Source organism: Vulpes vulpes, chromosome 7 (genome assembly GCF_048418805.1).
Source record: "Vulpes vulpes isolate BD-2025 chromosome 7, VulVul3, whole genome shotgun sequence".
NCBI lineage: Eukaryota > Metazoa > Chordata > Mammalia > Carnivora > Canidae > Vulpes > Vulpes vulpes.
This window is the reverse complement of record NC_132786.1, coordinates 24,458,558-24,478,237: the sequence shown is the minus strand read 5'-3', so window position 1 is coordinate 24,478,237 and position 19,680 is coordinate 24,458,558. Positions and strand designations below refer to the sequence as shown.

Here is a 19,680-nt window from a genome sequence, read left to right as displayed (position 1 = left end):
TCTGAAAGGGGACTCCATAGGAGTACATGACTCTGCTCTGCATGTCTTGACAGACCCGTAGTTCTCTGTTACTCCATTTACAGTCAACTATGCTGCTAGGGGTGATTTGGCAGTTTTCAAATTTTGCCACTTCAAACACAGCATATGTGAAAATAATCCCAGGCTAAACGTCTAGAAGACCCTGGGTCATTGAGGATGCAATTTCATTTATTTGGGGAGGTATCAGCAAACTTCCTGCCAAACGTTTGACTGATGGACATTCTACCAGCTCGGTAAAACACGGTGCCTGTACCCCAGATGCTCCCCAGCCTTGGGTATGGCCAGTCTTCATCTTTGCTGCTGGTGTGTGGAAATGATATTTTAAAGCAGGTTTTTTAAGATTTTATTTATTTATTTGAGAGAGAGAGAGAGAGAGAGTACAAGCAGGGGAAGTGGCAGAGGCAGAGGGAGAAGCAGGCCCTCCATGAAGCAGGGAGCCCAACATGGGGCTCGATCCCAAGACCCTGGGGTCACAACCTGGCTGGAAGGCAGACACTTCACTGACTGAGCCATCCAGATGCCCCTAAAGCAGTTTTAATTTACATTTCTCTCATTGTACATAAGACTGAGCAACTCTTCCAACATTTGGGAGCTCTTACTGTTCCTCCTGAGAACGGCTTCAGAAGTGTCCCCTCGGGGCTGCAGGGCTACCGGCCTCTGAATGTGCACACGTTCTGCGCATTCATGCTGACGACAGTGTACCGACCTCGGCACTGTAGTGAAGCCGAGCTGCTCTTGTCCCCTGTGTGGCTGACTCTTCCACCTGTGGGAGGGGCTCTGCTAGCGATGGATTTGGAGGAAGTTTCAGTACGAACCACAAAAATGAACCCTCCGCAAGGTCCCACTGGAACAGAGACATGCGTCACCAGGTTGGGAGGCTGGCAGGCTCCAAGCCTCACAACGTTTCCCGTGCACACCAGCGTTGTGAGGTGGGCCAGGAGTGTCGTTTCCTATTCTAAAAACAATGTCCCTGGTGACATGAGTGGGGAGGGCACCCCCGAAAGTCCCGAGTGCCTGGCTGCTGCTCGGTCTTCCTCCCTAAGGACCTGTCCTGGGGGCTGGAACAGCAGAGATGGACTTCCTCACGGTCCTGGAGGCCACAGTGCTAAGATCCAGTCGTGCACAGGGCTGGTTCCTCCACAGGGCTGGACACCCTCAGTGGGTGTCCCTCCATGTGTGTGTGTCCTCATGTCCCCTTCTTACCAAGACACTGGGCACCCCAGGTCAGGGCCCATCCTAGTGACCTCATCTTACCTTAGCTACCTCTTTAAGACCCACCTCCAAATACAGGTATGCCCTGAGTCCCAGGGGTGGGGGGCTTCCACGCAGGAAGGTGGGGACGCTGTGAGCCCGTGACAAGTGCCGGTGCCTGAACTACCCCATGTCTTCTGTAGCTGAGCCAGGTGCCAGGCCCTGGTCTTTCCCATCGTGTTTCCCATGCACTGCAGGGCCTGAGCAAGCGATGACACTGCCTGTGCCCGGCTCTGCAGCCTGCACACCCCGCACCCTGAGAGCTGCGCAGGGCCCCAGAGATGGGCTGGCAAAGCATTCACAGCTCCTGCTCCTTCCAGGCTCACATTCCCTGCCTCCCGCCCCCAATCCCTACCTCCCGCCCTGGCCCCACCTCCCTGCCTGTCACTGTTACTCTGGGAGAAGGCAGCTCTGCAGGAGGCCACCTGGGAAGGGAAGTAGCCACTGGGCTTTAATTCAGTAACAGCATGTGGCCGCCCTTACATCGGGCCTGACAGTTTCTACCCATGAGCTAGGCCCTGGGGACAGGTGCTCAGGGCAGGAGGGACAGGCCAGGAGCACCTCCTTAGTGGAAGGGGCACAGGGGGGGGCCTGACCCAGCCGGATGTTCTGGGAGCTGAGCCCTGGAGCCAGGTGCTCTGCACCAGAGACGTTCCCGACCCTCAGGTTCCCTGCTGCTGGGGACAGGAGGGACGGTGCCCTGTATCCGTGCTGCTGCCCCTGCCTCACAACCGCTCCTGAGGCACCCGAGGCTCCTTTGGCAGCTGGGACATTGGTGACTCTCAGCAGCTTGATCTTGACACAAGACAAAGAGTGTCATTTCTGTTGTTCAGTCTTTATAGGGACGCGTGGATTATTTATTGTGTTTTTGATGGAGGAGTGTGATCTGCTGTGTTGTTTTTTAACATCTGCCTTATTATTTAAAGTGCTAGGATGAGGCTAGAACATTTCCCCTGCTTGTTAGACCTTCTCGTGGAACGTAAATTGGGTAAAGCAGAATAAGTGAAGTCAGACATACAATTATATTCGTTGAATTAAATTAAATAATCAAACACTGCATTTGGTAGTTAGCAGGTCTAGGAGCTCATGTCTATGAAAAATCAAAATCGGTGCCCAAAACAGGACATGGAGAGTGTTCATTCACATATATGTGAGCAGGAAATACTTTCTGAGCGTCCAGGGACCTACTGGGGCTTCCCTGATGTCAACCTGACAGGATAAGCCACAGAGAGATGCACACACCTCCCCCCATCCCTATCCTGGCCTGTTCAGTTGCCTCTAGACGGTGCAGAGGAATGCACCAGCAGCAGCACAGTTCCCGGCCCAGGATGGAGCAATGTGATTGTGTCTGTGCAAACGAACGCAAAAATTTAACGCTGTCTAAAACGTGGTTCTTGAAATTGCACAGAGCCTGTCGTTCCACAAATAACTCATACGCGGACAAGCATCCATTGAGTTTGCTCATCTTTATGTCCTTGGCATCGAGCACACAGCCGGCATTGGATAAAAATCGTCCACATGCCTGAGTGAAGTAGTGATGAGTGTTTCACTCCGGAGAAGTTTACAGTCCATCTGAGGAGGCGTGGACGTCTAGAAAACGCTGGAACATCCGAAGGCCAAGTCATGCTCTTTTGCTGGGAAGATTTCTTCATTCCCTGTGAAGGTGTGCAGTGGACAGGGAGGCTGAGGGGAGCTGGCCCTGAGGGTACTGACTGCGCACAGTCTTGGTCAGAGAGGAGCAGCTGTTTGGGGTGAGTGGGAGGCAGGGCAGGCAACAGCACAGCTCCTGGGAGCCCTGCAGCAGTCCCTAGGGCCGCAGTCTGTGGAGGACTAAGTAGCGTGAACCCGGGCCACACCCAAGCCAGACTGAGCCACTACGTGCAGGCTCATGCCTGATCCTCACACGATGGCCGTGGCTCCTTGAACAGGAAAATAGGGAAAGCGGCATCCACTTGTCCACTTACCCATGTTTGTCTGCTAGGAGGTGAGAGCACATGTGACAAACAAGCTGGGGACCCACAGGGTCTAGACCACCACACTCTGACGTGTTTGCCTGAAAATGTTCTGGCAAATCCTCCTGCTGGCATAGTAGACTAGCCAGTGGTCCAAGACTCGTTAACTGTTTCTCATTACTTTAAAAATCCCATTATCTGTGATGCCGCAGCCATTGAGGAGGCAGTTTGTGGCCAGCACAGCGGCTGCCATGCACATCCTTCCACTTTCCTCCAGAACCCACTCCCTTGTCCTGGGGTCTTCCTGGGCCCGGTCTTGGTGCAGACCTGTTCTATTCCTACTTTCACTCCAGCCTGACTGAATTCCTCCATCAGAGAATCCCTGTTTTGCATTGGTCCTTGGAGTCCAGGTGGCTCAGCGGTTTAGCACTGCCTTCAGCCCAGGGCATGATCCTGGAGACCTGGGATCGAGTCCCACATTGGGCTTCTTGCATGGAGCCTGCATCTCCCTATGCCTGTGTCTCTGCCTCTATCCTCTCTGTGTTTCTCATGAATAAATAAATAAAATCTTAAAAAAAAAAGAAAAGAAAAGAAAAGAAAAGAAAAGAAAAGAAAAGAAAAGAAAAGAAAAGAAAAGAAAAGAAAAGAAAAAACCGCCATGCATTGGTCCTCAGAAATGACAGGCCATTCACAGCCAACAAGTGACCGTCTGTGCTCTCTGCTCTTGTAGAAGCATCTGGGGCATGTGTGCTCCTGTGCCCTCGCATCTCTTCCACGTGTCCTCTTTTTGTACCCCCACCTGCATTCCAGGGGCTTCCCTCGGGGCTGTTGTCCAGTTTGCACTGTTTCTCTTCAGCAGCGTCTAATTGGTATGCAATCCACCCATTGCATGGATGATTGCAAGGAGCATCATTTTCATTTATGGTTGATCTCTTCGTTCTTTTTCGAATCTGCCCGCCATGCTGTTCTTCTTCTGTTGATCCCCATTGCAATATCTTCAGTCTTCATAGATGTATTATTTGTCTGTTTCTGCCTAATGCTCTGTCATCTAGGTTCTTCTCAATCTGATCCTGCTCTTTGATGTGTTTTCTGAGTTGCTCATGGGAGTTTGTTTCTGGCAGGTTCTGTGACTTCCAGAATTTCATGAAACCATGCTGAGAGTGATCACCTCAAGAGAGGTTCTCGGGTTACTTTGCCAGACACTTTGGGCTCCCGTGGAGCCGGACCATGTTCATATTGGTTCCTCTCCTGGAGGCCTTCAGACCACCCACATATTGTACGGTTGAGCCTCAGTCCTAGACGAGGCCTGTGGTGCAAACACTTTCCCATCCTGAATCCATGTGGAAACAGACATTCTTTCTCATGCCGCAAGCAAGCCCTTTCCCTGGGGACAGGGTCTCACCAGGGCTCTGGTGTGCAAGGAGGGGTAGGGGGTGTGGACTCCTACATCCACCTTCTACCTTCTGCCCCCAAAACCCCACAGGGACAGGAAAGCCAACACCTGGGTTTGAGGTGCAGGAAGTTGTGTGCCCTCCCTTTCTCGGGGGCTTGAGAGCCTTCAGGTCACAAGCTACCCATGTCACTGTCGTCCTCATCCTGGATTTCAGAGGATTTCCCTTCATCTTACGAAAATCTGACTGTGCCCTTAATCAGTGTTTCTACACGTCTTGTCGGGGAGGCTCTTCAGGTCGCCCCATTGCTCACGTCCCTGGGAATAGAAGACTTACAGAGAGTTAAACAAAGGGAACAGGGGAGATGCCCTTTGATTTTGCATCATCTTGACAGCCACACGTGAGAGCCAGCTTCATGAGACCTGTACCGGTGGCAAGCTCTTGTCAGAGGAAGCCAGGCAGTGACGTCGTTCAGACTGGTTCCCACATATCCCTTTCCGTGTGCAGGCGAAGGGGTCACCTTGCATCAGGAGGTGCTCACTGCCCCATGCGTCCATGTTGAGCTGTCTGCAGGTGTGCACTGCCAGGAGCCTTGGCCAGTGGGCAGGGTGGGCAGCCGAGTGGACCCTCAGTGCCGATGGCCAGCAGCCGTGGACGGGATCCAGGTAGCATCCATGTTGCGGCGACAACAAAGGCAGCTGTTGGCAGGGGTGGCCCCAGGTGCTGGAGCTGCATGCACGGGGACAGAAGAGCAGGCGGGATGACATCTGACAGCACAGTCTCACCTCACCCATCAAACCTTGAGGACTCGTGGGTGTAGGGTGCGGGCAGTCTGCCGTAGGATTGGCAGTTAAGCTGGAGAAAGGTTAAAAATATATTTGATAGTCTTATGTCTAACTGTTCACCCTAAGAAAGTGAAGATAATTTCTGATAGATCGCCTCCCTTCTCTTTTCTACCTCACATGCCTCATGTCAAAGGCATCGAATGAAGAACACTTGCCACCCGGCGCCTGGCTGTGGTGGCTGACGACCAAGCCCCACTCTCTGTGTCCTCCCCACACATCAGCGGTCCCGCTGCTGGGAAGCTGCAGGAAAGTAGAGGAGGCTCTGGCCTCGTCCCTCTGAGTGAGAGGGGACGAGAGATGCGGGCTCTTGTATGAGCTTTTCCAGGCATTTGTGCCGTTGATTCTGCCCCATTCCTGTTTACTCCTCACAGCACGTAGCCTTTTGTTTCTAGGCAATTAAAACCTGAAACGTCCTGGATGCAAGGGGCACTTTCAGAATTTTTGTGAGTCTGTCCTGATAACGCGCTGCTATAGGATCCAGCGTCTCCCATCCAAACTCTAGGAGAGAAAATTCGTGTCTGTGGGGCCGGCCGACATTGCCCAGGCTGCACTCGCTGGAACTCTCTTCTCCTAAGCCCCTCAGCAGGGAGTCATCAGGAAAGTCATTGTTGTTGGTTCAGGGCGCCCAGGCACTGCCCAGGGAAGACCTGCCATCCTGTGGTGGGGGGGGCGGCCTGTGCTGCTAGGCAACCACCCTGCTCCTCTCCAGGGTCTTCTGTTAGCCCACCATTGTTGTCTCTGAGTGAAGACGCTGTCCCCAGGGCTGCCTTGTCAGGAGGGGGAGGGCGATGGTGTTGGGCCTTTGAGAAAATCGGCTCCTGTAACAGCGGCCTGGAAGTGGCCATGTGAATTTTGTAGTTGACCATCCACGTGGGGAGGGGGTGCCCGGTCACTCACACGCACAGGCCTGCTGGCACACAGCCTGCGGCCGTAGCTCTTCAAAACCTGCTCCTCAAGGGCTTCAAGACAATGGTGCTGCCCGAGTCATGGATGCCAGCGTGGCCAGAGCAGACGGGGGACCCCGGTTCCTCCATCTCACCACTCCGCGCTGAGTGTTGGCCTCAGGAACCTGCGGGTGCACAGGTGGCCCTGGGTGCTGCCCGCTTTGGAGACCCAGCTTCTCTGCTGGAATTTAACAGGAGGCCACTCCAGGGCTTGGTTATCTTAGAGCTGCATTTCCGTGACTTGTTTCCTCTTGTATCCCTGCCTTTCCTGGCAGCTCTTTGGAACCCAGCATTGGTTTCTTGTTGACTTTTGTATCTTAATGGAATTTCTAAATACCCTGCGGCTTTAAGGATTTCTCATATGTCAAAGGGACATGGCTGCAGCTGAAATCAAAGTCTTCTTTTCTCATTCTAAAGATCACGTATTAATTTATATTGACAACGATTTGTTGTGAAGCCATTTGCAAGCACATTCTTTCAAGTTGTTCAAGTAATTTATAAAACAGAAGTAGAGGGTTGCCTGGCTGGCTTAGCGGTTGAGCATCTGCCTTCAGCTCAGGGCATGATCCCGGGCTCCTGGGATCAAGTCCCCATAGGGAGCCTGCTTCGCCCTCTGCCTGCGTCTCTCCATCTCTCCTAAATGAATAAATAAAATTAAAACAAATAAGCAGAAAGGTAGCTTTGTCCCACAGTTTGCTCTTCCAGTTAAACTCTTCTGACTTCTGTTCTACATCAAAGTGTCAGAAACAGTAACTTCCTTTGTTAAAGTTAGCATCAGTTCCTGTGCTAAGGTGGCTGTGGTCAAGCTTGGATTTTATGGATCGAACGATTTACTTACTGCCAAGCACAGGGGTTTAGGAGATGGGTGAGGAGAGAACAGGGGTGGAGAGCAGCTGGGGGCCGCGTTGTCTTTCGTGCAGATCCTCTGATGCCCATTTGTCTGTCAGGTGAACATGTTGTTGGTAGAAGCTAGACTCCTTAGCAGCGAATTCTTACAGTTGTTTTGAGAGTTCCAAATGCCATGGGTAGACATTTTAAACTCCTAAAAATCAGAAATTAGTAGAAATACCATAAAATTGAATTATCTTTTTCTTTACACTTATGTTAATTGTAGGGGCTGCCGACTAGCAGACAGACATTTAAAAATCACCACATTGTCCGTTGTGGGGTTGTGGGGAGGGGGTGGCGGTTGTTGTTACTGTCTATAGACCAAAATTACAAAAAGAAGAGAAACACACAAAAGATATTTGGTAAAGGCAGGTGGTCTGGATGAATAATGTTCCTTTCATTAACATATTTCCCTTATTAACTGTATAATTAATTGTACATAGCCCAGGGAAGCTGTGGAAATTGCATTTTGAGATGTATCAAAGCGGACTTATGCTTCAGACTTGCATGCAATTTACCATTAATGAAGCCAGAGATGGAAGCCTCAAATCTATAATTATTACTTACTATTTGAATGACAAGCAAAGAATTTTATCAGCAGAGTTTTAAATGAAAGGGGATTAGCAGCTAATGTTGAAATTGTTAATCTTTCTTATGAAAATAATTTCGAAGAAAATGTTTTAGTGGAAAGAGAGGTTTGAGGTTTGAGGGACACATGTGCCATTAAAGCAGCCACTTTCTGCTACTCTGTATGAATTTGTCCCTGTTGACAGCAGGGTGCAAATATTTTTGAAAGTGAATGAATATTTTATAGGCTCCAGAGCTGCTCATGCATTCCAGGAATGGATTATGTAATACTTCCGAATATCCCAGCAAAGGTGAGAGAGTCTGTAAGCCAGCCAAGGGAAAGGAGCCACAGCTGAAACAAATCAAAATATATGAGACTATTCTAAAATAAATGGAAACTTGTCTAATAGTAGAGAAACCTGCCTTTCCCCACTTCTGAGTGCTCATTTAAGATTATAAATAGTAAATATTGTTAAATGGAGCTCTGGTATCCATTCATCCAGGAGGATTTCCTCCAGATGCTGCCGTGGTTCTATCACCTTCAACTCAGGTGCCCCCCATGCAGGGCCAGCCTTAATGCCAGGGTTCGCCAAGCTGTTGCCCATTCTCAAGCCTGGGACTCAGACAACAAATATTTATTGACCACCAAGGCTGTGCCAGGCTCCATGCCAGCAGTGCAGAGACTGTAAGGAGTGAAATAATTGGCCTCTTGGGAGTACCTAAGATGTATCTTATATTTATTTCTTTGTCCTGATTTTTCCCACTGAGCTAATGGCATGGACTAAAATACTAAGTTGATAGCACCATCTGGTTAGACCCAGTGTCGCTATGAACAGGAGGTTCAATGTTCAGGTTTCTAGAAGCCCAGGAAGCTTGGTGTGGAAGGCACGGTCCCTGGGCTTCAGGCCCTGCTGGAGCCATGTGCTGACAGGCGGGCAGGTGGCCCCCAGGGGCTCCCTTGTCGTTCCCGGACAGCTCTGAGCTGCCCTCTATGCGGCGCCCAGGGAGCCCAGGCAGGTGGTGATCGGTGATACTGAGGTGTTCTCTCTTTGCTTCCTAAAAAGTCTCATTTCCTCAAACCTGTTGCCTTCTTGGTTTCCACCTTTAAAATATTCTTAAAAATGTGTTTTGGTGCACTGATGCCATCGTTCTGCTCCAGTTTACGGATCTCCCTGGAATTGTTTAGTGTCATCGGGGAAGCAGGTCACAATGGCAGTGATGACCCAGGGCACCATGGCGGGCCCTCGTGGGCTGCTGGCACTGCCATGCTGGCGTCCATGGGTGCCACGTGATTGCACACCTTTGTGTTTTAGGATCGCCTTACTCATGGACACATACATCAGAGCAGTCCAGGTTAATATAGTTTTTTGATTTTACATTTTGAATTTTGGGTTAAGCCCTTGGCTGTTAATTTTCTGCGGTACTTTTTTTTTTTTTTTTTTTTTTTTTTTATGATAGTCACACAGAGAAAGAGAGAGAGGCAGAGACACAGGCAGAGGGAGAAGCAGGCTCCATGCACCGGGAGCCCGATGTGGGATTCGATCCCGGGTCTCCAGGATCGTGCCCTGGGCCAAAGGCAGGCGCTAAACCGCTGTGCCACCCAGGGATCCCTTTTCTGCGGTACTTTGGAGGCACTGCCGTGATGTCGACAACCAGGTAGTGCTATCAACTACCTGGGCATTTCGTCCAGGCGACAGAAGGACAAAGGTCAATGGAAACACCAGGAGTGTTGATGGAATTTCTCAGATTTTACCTCAACCTTTGACTTGAGGTAGATGAAGACCATGACCTTGCTTCTCAGACCAGATCCATAGGCCCTTGCCCCACTGCAGTTGAGCCAGTCGTGGAATATTTTACAGACTGAATGATTATAGAAATTCAGGCATATAAGGGAGAACAGCTTGGATAATCAAATGAGCAATCTCTATCAAATAGACTAAAATCCTCTAATTTGCTCCGTGAGTGAATCCTGGCAGTTCCGCCTCTAGAATAGATGACACCCCCACTGCATCTCCGAGCTCCCCCCCGCACCCACCCTCGCTGGTATGTCTGAATGTCAGCCCCCAGGCTCATGTGTGGATGGCCCCTGCCTGGAGCGACAATGACCTTTCAAAATCGCTGTCACCATTATGTGCCCCTTTGCTGAAAACACTCTGGTGGCTTCCCACTGCACTCACTGCAGGCCTCAGATGCCTGCAATCTGCCCCCCAACCTGGGGCCCAGGCTCTGGCCACTGCCCCGCCTCCCACCCCTGGCTCAGGCTGCCCTGGCTTTCTCTCTGGTTCTGGACTGTGCCAGACCCATTCCCGCCCGGGCTCTCCACCTGGCTGCTCTGTCTCCCTGTGATGCCCCCAGGGGCTTTGTGTCATGAGCCCTTCCTGTCCTGCAGGATGTCCTCAGGACTCAGCCCTGCAGAGGGGTCTCCCTTCCTGGGATCTGACCCCCTGCTTCCCGCACCCCTCACTTCTTTGTTGTGTGTTCCTACCGCGTTACTGTTATCTTTCTAATGTGTGTGTTTATTTTGTATGTGGTCTGTTCTCCACCTGAACAAACCAACCCCATGAGGACAGAGTCTTTGCTGGGTCCTTGAACACACCAGTGCCCTGGCTCTTCCGACATGCTAACTACGTGAATAACAGAGGAATAAATCACTAACCCACCAACACAGGGGCAGGAGTCTGAAATAGTGTGGCTCGGGTCTGTCTTCTACAGTGAGAGGAGGACTTCAGCTTTCACTCATGATGTCAAGGACCCTCCTTGCCCTAAATTTAAACATCAGTACCCATACACGTGTGGGAAATACGGTATAATTCTCTCGATTATTTTCCATTGCTTGTAAGTATTTATCTTTGTATGTTAAACTGTGTACACATAACCTTAATTTCTAAGATGTTAAATGAGGTAAGATTCAGAAAATTATTTATAAAGCTGGTGGAGCTCCTTGGAGAGTGACATCCTGAAGCCCAGAGCAGCGCACTTGCTGCTACCGCATGTGGCTCCCCCCTCGGTCTCTCTGCAGAGAGCGAGGCGCCCGCATGCACACGTGGAGCACTGCGTCATGCTGCACGGCGCCCCGCAGGAAGCAAACCTCCTCCCTCTGTCCTGCTTAATAAGAGGAGGTGCAAAGGACCGACCTGCTTATTTCTTGAAGTTTATTATTCATCAGAACCTGTCCGGGACAGATTGTGTTTGTTATTAACACTTGCCATCGAGATTTCCGTCATACGTCTTCAGAAAGTTGTGGTTTTCTTTTTCTCCACCTCTGTCAAGTGATGCTTAGTGGAAGTCACGCACGTATTCGATGAGCGGGTGTCATTCCCGCAAGCAGGGGGTCTTCCCAAGGAGGCCGGGCTCCATCCAGCACCCAGGAAGCCCATCCTGCCGCTTGGTTGCTCACTCACTGATTCCGGGAAATGCCCTGCAGTCTCTTTCATCCCTGGTCAAGACCTCGGTATTGTTAATACGATTTCTTGTGACTCTGGACTTTGTTCTAGCTGTAGAAAACCAAGACCCGAGACTCTAATAAAGCTCCCAATTAGTTAAAGTCTGCATAACTCAGATTCAATTTGTTGTCACGTGCCTTTCCCTGGTGGCTTTGCAGAGATGCACCTTGCATTCTCTCTGACCCTCCAAAAGCCCAGGGAATGCCGGCCCCAGACACTCCTGCCCAGGGGGGCTTCCCAGTCGTTCTTTACAAAACATGACATTTTATTTACAGCTTTTATTTTCCTAGTTCTTGCATGTGTTTTATTTTTCAATTACAAAGAAGGATCTTTAAATACAACAGAGAATTCAGTGTTCACAGCCTCAAAGCCAGCATGTTTTATTTTCTGTCCATTCTGCCCGTCGTTCTGTCACCATGTCCACTCCCCTCTGCGCCTGAGCTGAGTGTGTGAGCCAGGCATTCCCTCTCCGAGCCTTGAACTTTTCTCCACTGTGTCCACAATTTTATCTTCCCATCCAGACCCCAGTCTGCTTGGTTACCCTGTGAAGCGTGGGAGTGCATGGCTAGGTCGTGGGGAGAGAGCCCTGAGAACAGCTTTCAGGGACTCCTGGGCTGCAGAGACTGCGTGACCCAGGGAGCTTTCATAGGGAAAATTTGGGGGAAATGATGTCAGTTCACACTTGCTGGTGAAGCTAGTTCTGCTCACATGATGCTCCTGCAGGTCAACTTCACCGGGATAAACAAGGCGAATTACTCACTGCAAATATGCGTGGAACATTTCCCTCCTCAAAACGAATTTCCATGGAAACGATTCTTAAAATGCAATAAAAAGGAGGAGAACCACGTGGCCTTTCATTTATTCCTCACGCATACTTCTTTAGGTTTTTTGTACACATGACCCAGAGGCTGAATGCCAAACTGTGTTTGCTTTTCCCGAGTCAACTCCGTCTTGACAACACAGGAACATGCTTTGAGTTGGCCTTTTCTGGGTCTATGTTTTTTGCCATTTTAAAGGCAAAACATTGTCTATCTGCTGTATGTTTGCAGAGCCGGAGCAATGCGTATTGTAACCACCTAGTGAGACCAGCAGCCCCGTGGCAGGTGAGAAGAAGTGCAGAGGCTGGGCACGTGGAAGAGACACGCTGGGCAGGCAGATAGTGCCCTTGGCGTGGGGCCTCACCTCGTGGCTCTGTCATTTCACAGTCAGGGGCAATTTGAATATAATCGTGTGGTTTATGATTCCTGTTTCTAGCAAATCTTTTCTAAGCTGAGAAAACTACCCTCTGATCATTTAACTAGATCTGTCCTCCTCTGAGTTTGAATGTGCTGTTTTGAATTCCTAATTTTGAATTTCAAGTATCTTCAGATGCCCCCTCATAATGTTAATGAGTAACATATAAAGCGTGTCGGATGCAGCGCTGTGCACACGGGCAGAGCCTCTTTCCTTACCAAGCCGCCAGCTGACACTGCGGCTCCCAGGCTGTAGAAGCGAAGTCAGGAGAGTGGACCCTACCAGAGTTCTCCTTTCCTCTTTTCATATTTTCTGCTCAGAATTCAAACCTCTTACTGTGGGAATTCAAACATTTAACATAAACATTTCCCTTTAATGTATTAATGAAGACAGCTGGCAATGTTTATTTTTATAGAGAGAAAAAAGGCCCACCTTTCCCCCAAATGGCAGCAGAAGCAGCTTACTCCCTGCTTTTAAAGGCATTAATCTACCTCTACCTGATTTTAAAGCACGAGCCTTCTGGTCTTCTCATGAGGAAGGGAAAGGTAAATGGGTTGTATTCTTCACTCTGACAAAAGGTTTGATTGTCACATCCATAAAGTCATGTAGTAATGGGCATCAAGGTAAAGAAAGGAATGGGAACAAAGCTTCCCTCATAAAAATCGGGTCTTCCAAAACCCCAGCCTTCTTTACAATACCTTTGCCACAATGGCCAGGTGTTTCCTTCTGGCAGCGTTGTCGTAAAATGAAGTTTGACTGGGATGCTTTCTATTTGCTTCATATCTGAGGACCCACAGTGCAGTAGAGGTCTCCAGACACTTGTGAGGACACTGTTTTGTGCTAATGTTGACAGTTTTCGTAGATATTGACTGAGGGGACGTGACGCTGAGCGGATGCCATTTTGCTTATTTCCACGTAGTCCTCCATCCTCGTGAGTGTTGGTATTCCATGAAAGCGACGTGTTTCTACTGTTCTCTTTAATGATGATGAATCCACCTGCACTTCCTAGTGCCTCACCCCTCCACTGCTGGTGGTAAGGGATGCCAAAGTAGCATATCAATTCTCTGACATTTAACGGAGCTAAACTTTGCTGTGCCTCAGGCCCAGCCAGCCGCTCCACGTGGATTTGGCTGAGGGCCTTTGGAGGCTATAATCTGTGTGGCCCTGGCACTGCGGCCTGGGTACAGACCACCCTTGACAAGCCTGCATGCTCTGTTACCGTGGCACCGAAGGGTGGACATTGGCTTGTCGCAGGTGGTGAAACAGAATCGTTTTAATAAGTGGGATTATTTCCTTAGTGATCCTGGAAACTGGTCCCTGCTGTTGACACTAAACATAAAACGGTGCCCGTGAAACAGTCTCCAATCAGGCCGCGGTCTGAGGGCGCCAAGTCAGAAGCACCACAGGATTAGCACCCTCTTTCCACACTGGAAAATATCTTTTTAATTAGCAGCTTGATTTCACACCTGCCCTTAGGCTGGTGTTTTCCAGTGACACCTCAAGACTGGCCATGAAATACCTCCCTCTCCAAGCAGTAATCAACAAAAGGGAGCACGTAGGAGGAGGGGGCGAGTTCTGGAACCATCCGTGATTTCATGGTCGAGTGGGTGCAAACTCAACATGGCAATCTGAGCACGTGTTGGCTCTATCCACACAATGCAGAAACTGAGTTTTTTAGGAAGACCGCTGTCCCTGGTAAATAGAATACAACTGTGAAGCTATGAACTACGTGCTTCAATGGAGCTGCGTGTTACTTACCTCTTTGGTAGTATTTACGGTGGTGTCGCTACACTCACAGCGATGGCGCATCCCCAGCAGTGGTGCCTCTGCAGCTGCTCCTGGACTTCTGCATTCAGGCTGCACTACATGGCTGCTATTTCTGGAGATTCACTGGTCATATTTCATTAGGTAACAGGAAGCATTCTCCAGAACACGCAGTGAAGTCACAGAATACAGAAGAGGATTTAAGAGATTCCCTCTTTTTCTGATGAAAAGCTGAGACCCACCATGATCAGCATCCTTCCTGCTTGTATACACTTTATAGTTCAAAAGCAACTTCCCATAGTGACCCCGTCAACCCTCAGAACCACCTTCAGAAATACAGACTATGATCCCCATGTTAAGTAACAGTAAGCTAAGGGTCAGTGAGATGAGGTGGTTTGCCAAAAAGTAGCTGTGTGGGGAGCGACCCTTTGTGTATTACACTGTTGAGAAGGCTTGCAAAATCAAGTCTGGCACCTGCTCCATTTTACTGCTTTCCAATTCAGCAAAAGCTCCTTGAGGCTTTCATAAAGGCTTTGTGGACGGTAGCTAAAATCATCTCCTGAAGATACAAAGTGCTCTTGTGATTATTAATAAAACCTCATCATGCTCCAGAGCATCCCAAATGCCCCATAGTTCTAGAAATTGCTTTCTTAACCTCACAGTGCTGACAATTTGATCAGAAAATGCTGCAGAAAATATTTAAGCTATCTTGACAAATTGTGGACATGTCTCCAAGCAGTAACATTTTTGTCCCAAAGGTTTGGGATTCTGTGTAATATCATCCCATTAAATGTAGAGGCCACTCAGTTTGTCTGACACACGGACACTCTGTCATCTGGTAGCACATAGTCCTTGTGACCTAGAAAGTGCTTATAGTCTCCCTACCAACAGTGTAGTAGCGTGAACTAGAAAAACAGATACAAGATGGGGAACTGGACTCATATGAGGGAGATTGAACAGAACCTCTGACTGGGTTAATATCTCATAAAATAGGGCTTATGAAAGCTGGTGTCATTCTTACTGGGCAAAAAAAAATCAAAAGAAATGCTGGTTCATCTTCAGCCTGCTGTAATTGCTGATGCCATGGAGCCTGAGGCCAGTATCAGCCAGTGTGTGCCAGTTACTAACTCAGAAAACCCACATTCTGGGACCTGTGGGCTTTTTCCCACAGTTTATCTGGGGATTATCCTTTCTGCAAGCCCATTAACTCTAGGTTCCAGGGAAGTATCAAAATTCAAGAAAGTTTAGACAGCTCCCCACTCAGGACTCATCTAAAACCAGCTTGAGTAAAATCCCCCTGATGGAGTTCTTCCAACCAAGAACCTTTGCACAACCTCTACCTCTGTCACCACAAAATATTAGGGTATAGTGAGCAACTCTAAAAGATTAAAAACATGCTTTCAAATGTTCCTTAAAAACCAGCAGTAGCTATCAAAATTAATTGATCTAAGCTCTTCAAATTGAATCAATACTAACCACCAGAACTCTTCATTTCATTTACATTTTCAGAGTGTGCATCATGGCAGGATCCCACCTGCACGTGGCCGGTTCCCTTCTACTACTATAAACTAGTACTGTGAACTAGTATTTCTTGTATCCCAGGGCTTTTTTCTTTAAGTTTCAATTCAGAGGTACAAGAGCCTGGAATGGGGGCTGTGTAAAGTAATGTGGGTACCTAACCAGCAGATGCTTACAGCTCCTGGTGCAACAGGTTCTAGAACATCCCTCATCACACCAGTGACAACACCTATTACATCCCAAACAAGAGGCACTTGCCGAGTGCACAGAGTTCACACGATGACAGAGAAGGACTGGAGGAGACAGTGTGCAGCCTACACTCAGAAGGAAAAATAGGAGGGTTGGGGGGGGAAGAGCTTCCTGAACTGTTGTGGTGCCTCCAAGTTCCTAAGGGTGGCATTACATCAAGGGTGCCACAAGGCGTTAGAATGTGGCAGCACCTACTTGGCGTGGATTATAAAGATGCTAGCTGGATAACCCAGAAAGGAAGAAGGAGGTGAGGAAATAAACAATGAAACATTCCAAAGTCCTTTTGGGGCAATCCTTCCAACTTCAGAAGATTGGAAGGCAATTTTTTGGATGCCATCATTGACATAAAATGTTTATCTGTAGTACAAATTAGTTCTAGAAATTTCCAGGTTATGAGCAGTCATCTAACAAATATTGACTATGGGCCCAAAGCACATGCCAATGAGACATTGGCTCCATTCCCAAAAATCGTAATCTCTTGAGAGGAAGAACATCCTGACACCCCCAAGCTATAGCACAAAGCAAAACGTGATTAATGTCACAGAGACATAGTTTTTAAAATAGTAAGTGTCCGACAAAGAGGGTGGGGTTATAGGAAATGAGGATCAGAGAGGCTGGCAATAGGCACATCCCAGACTCACAAAAGTGGCATTTGCACTGACCTTAAAGTCAGGATAGATTAATTTCAGAAGAACCAGCATAAACAAAGTGTAGAGGATGATGGTGATGTGGAGTGGTGTGCAGTGGGGGTGGGGGGGGTGTCCCAAAACATTGACAAATAGTCCTATTGAGATAGAAAGGAGCAGGTTAGTGAAAGCTTGGACAAAGGACTGTGCTAGTCTAGGCTCCATTGGTAGTTTTTCAAATCAATGGTATCGGGACCAGAAGTGGTGATCTGGTTGCTTTGTGAATGAATTGAGAGGCGGATGTGAAGGTAGGGGTGTGGGGAGGAGGCTGCATCAGGGAGTCAAGACAAAACAGCAGTGTCCCAGGCAGCAGACACAAGCTTTGGTACTGCACCTTGCTGCTGGGGGCTTCAGGCTAATGGTTTAACAGATCTAGGCCTTGGCTCCTCTGAATATAAGATGAAAGTTTCATCTCAGTTTCTTTCCAACTCAGACAAGAATGTCCTAATAATATGGATATTGTCCAAAGCTGAAGTGATTGGTGATCAGCACTGAAAAAAAAAAGAAGAAAAGCAGCCCACACACGTGCCAAGAAGAGTAGGGTTTATTGAAGCCTTTTGGTTAGCTCTGGGTAGTGGAGTTATTAGTAGCTTTTGTTTTCATTCTGCTTACTTTCATTTTCTGTTCTTTTCTCTGAATGCTACGTGTATAATAAAAATGTGCAGTTTATTTAAAAACTATACCCTCCCGGGGATCCCTGGGTGGTTCAGCGGTTTAGCGCCTGCCTTCGGCCCAGGGCATAATCCTGGGGTCCCGGGATCGAGTCCCACATCGGGTTCCCTGCATGGAGCCTGCTTCTCCCTCTGCCTGTGTCTCTGCTTCTCTCTCTGTGTGTGTCTCTCATGAATGAATAAATAAAATTTTTTTAAAAACTATACCCTCCCACCATCAACACCATTCTCACTCTCACATACACACACATATATAAAACAAAAGTATTAGAATGTCAGTTTTTGAAACAGCTCCAGCTACATGCTCACTCTGGGGGAAAAAACATGAGTAGTGTTTCATCACATGTTAATTTACCTAAGTATTCCAGAAGGTGACTATGTCTGAGGATGGTACTATACCTGTTGTAATTCACACTTCTCACACCCTGGAGAGGCAGGACCTCCCAGGATTAAGCTATTGTGGCAGGTTGTTTTTGTTTTTGTTTAAAACATTATTTTACAACCAAGGCTTCCCCACAGACAACATGAAAATATACTCTCATGTCACAGGTGAAAGCATCTTATCCACAAACATGAAAAAGGAAAGTCGCCAAAACCTTGAATGGGGAAATTATATCAGTTTAATATCATAAATGATATAAAATATTAACAGAACAGATCAAATTGAGATAAGCAGAACATGACCAGAGCAGCACGTGCCAAGAGAAAGAAAAAGTCATCTCAAGTTTAACACAATCAAGTGTATCTTTACGTGACTTTGTTCTCAATCTTAAAAAGCCCATATCTACTTTCCTCCCTCTTACCACTCAAGCTTGCTTACTACAGCCCTACTTTGCATTTACTGCTATAAATTTAGAAATTCAAGTGAGCTTGCAGCATGATTTCACTTCCCATTGTGGAGGTAAATGTGAAAATGTAAACACCTGCCATTTACAGGGATTAAGGTGACATCCAATGCCCCTTTTACAAACGATAGCCCATCTTGAGGAAAGTAACTACAGAAATGCTGAAACCATACACTTCAGCCAAAACTATCCCTCCCCACCAGACCCCTCACGCAGCATATCTTAGCTAGACAGATATTTCACAAAACTTAAATGTGTTATATCATGCAAAAATGTGCTTATTAGAATAATTTTGTGGGACACCTGGGTGGCTCAGCGGTTAAGTGTCTGCCTTTGGCTCAGGGCATGATCCCGGGGTCCTGGGATCAAGTCCCACATCAGGCTCCCTGCGGGGAACCTGCTTCTCCCTATGCCTACATTTCTGCCTTTCTCTGTGTGTCTCTCATGAATAAATAAATAAAATCTAAAAAAAATTTATATTCAATATTCCATAATGATTGTCTCAAACAAAAAGCAGTTTACAGTTGATGTTTTCTGGGTTTGAGCCACTTAAATTCACTTCCTCCTCTTGTGAAGAACCCAGAGGGGCTGTCTGGGTGGAGGTCACAGCATAGGGCACTGGCAAGGAGGGTGGGCAGGCTCCTCTCCTTCAGCTTACAGCAGCTGGAGGCTCTGTTCCTGAGGATGGCATGTGCCTCAGAGGGTCATGAGTATGTCACAGAAAAGCATTCAGTGAGTGACTCGTGTGGCTCTCTGCCAGCTACACAAAAGGCCATCCACTGGTTTCCTCCGTGGCTCCAGCAGGGGCCACAGAGGATAGGTGAGAGAACCCGGGGCCCGGCTTCTGGTCACAGCCCATTGCTGGCCCTCCTGGTGATGTGGGCAGGGTGTCCCCATCACCCCCTACCTGCTGAGCCAGGCAGAACCTGCAGGTGATGCCTTCTCACCCACAGCGCCCACCCAGGGCAGCGGCTTTCCATGATTTGCAGACCAGCATGGGTAGAGTTGGTATTTGTTTTTTGTTTTTTTTTTTTGAGTTGACAAGTCAACTCTAGTCCAAACCGTGGTAAGAGCAGGAAGCCAACAAGACCGATGTGCGTTCCCATCTCCGGTGCCACCAAGCCCAGAGCAGCTGCCAGGGCAGAGACGGGGCAGGCCCAACCTGGCCAGGTGCTCCTCAGAGTGAGAGGACAGTGAGGGCCAGCAGGGGCTCAGGGGGCTCAGGTACCAGTCCCTGACACAGGTGCCTAACCATAGGGACCTGGGCCTATGTGTGCGTGTATTATTCTGTTTGTGGATATAGCTGAACACCTGTGTCCATACCCAACACATTGAAGACCCACGAACAAGGTGTCCCAGGGCAGGACCACCATTTCCATCAGGCTGGGGTTTGG

General features: G+C 48.5%; 1 protein-coding gene across 16 annotated transcripts in view; it reads left to right on the top strand.

The window, feature by feature from the left end:
* The window catches only part of PTPRN2 (protein tyrosine phosphatase receptor type N2), a 724,029-nt gene that overhangs the window by 640,891 nt on the left and 63,458 nt on the right, over positions 1–19,680 (top strand). The gene's annotated exons all lie outside the window — the stretch shown is intronic.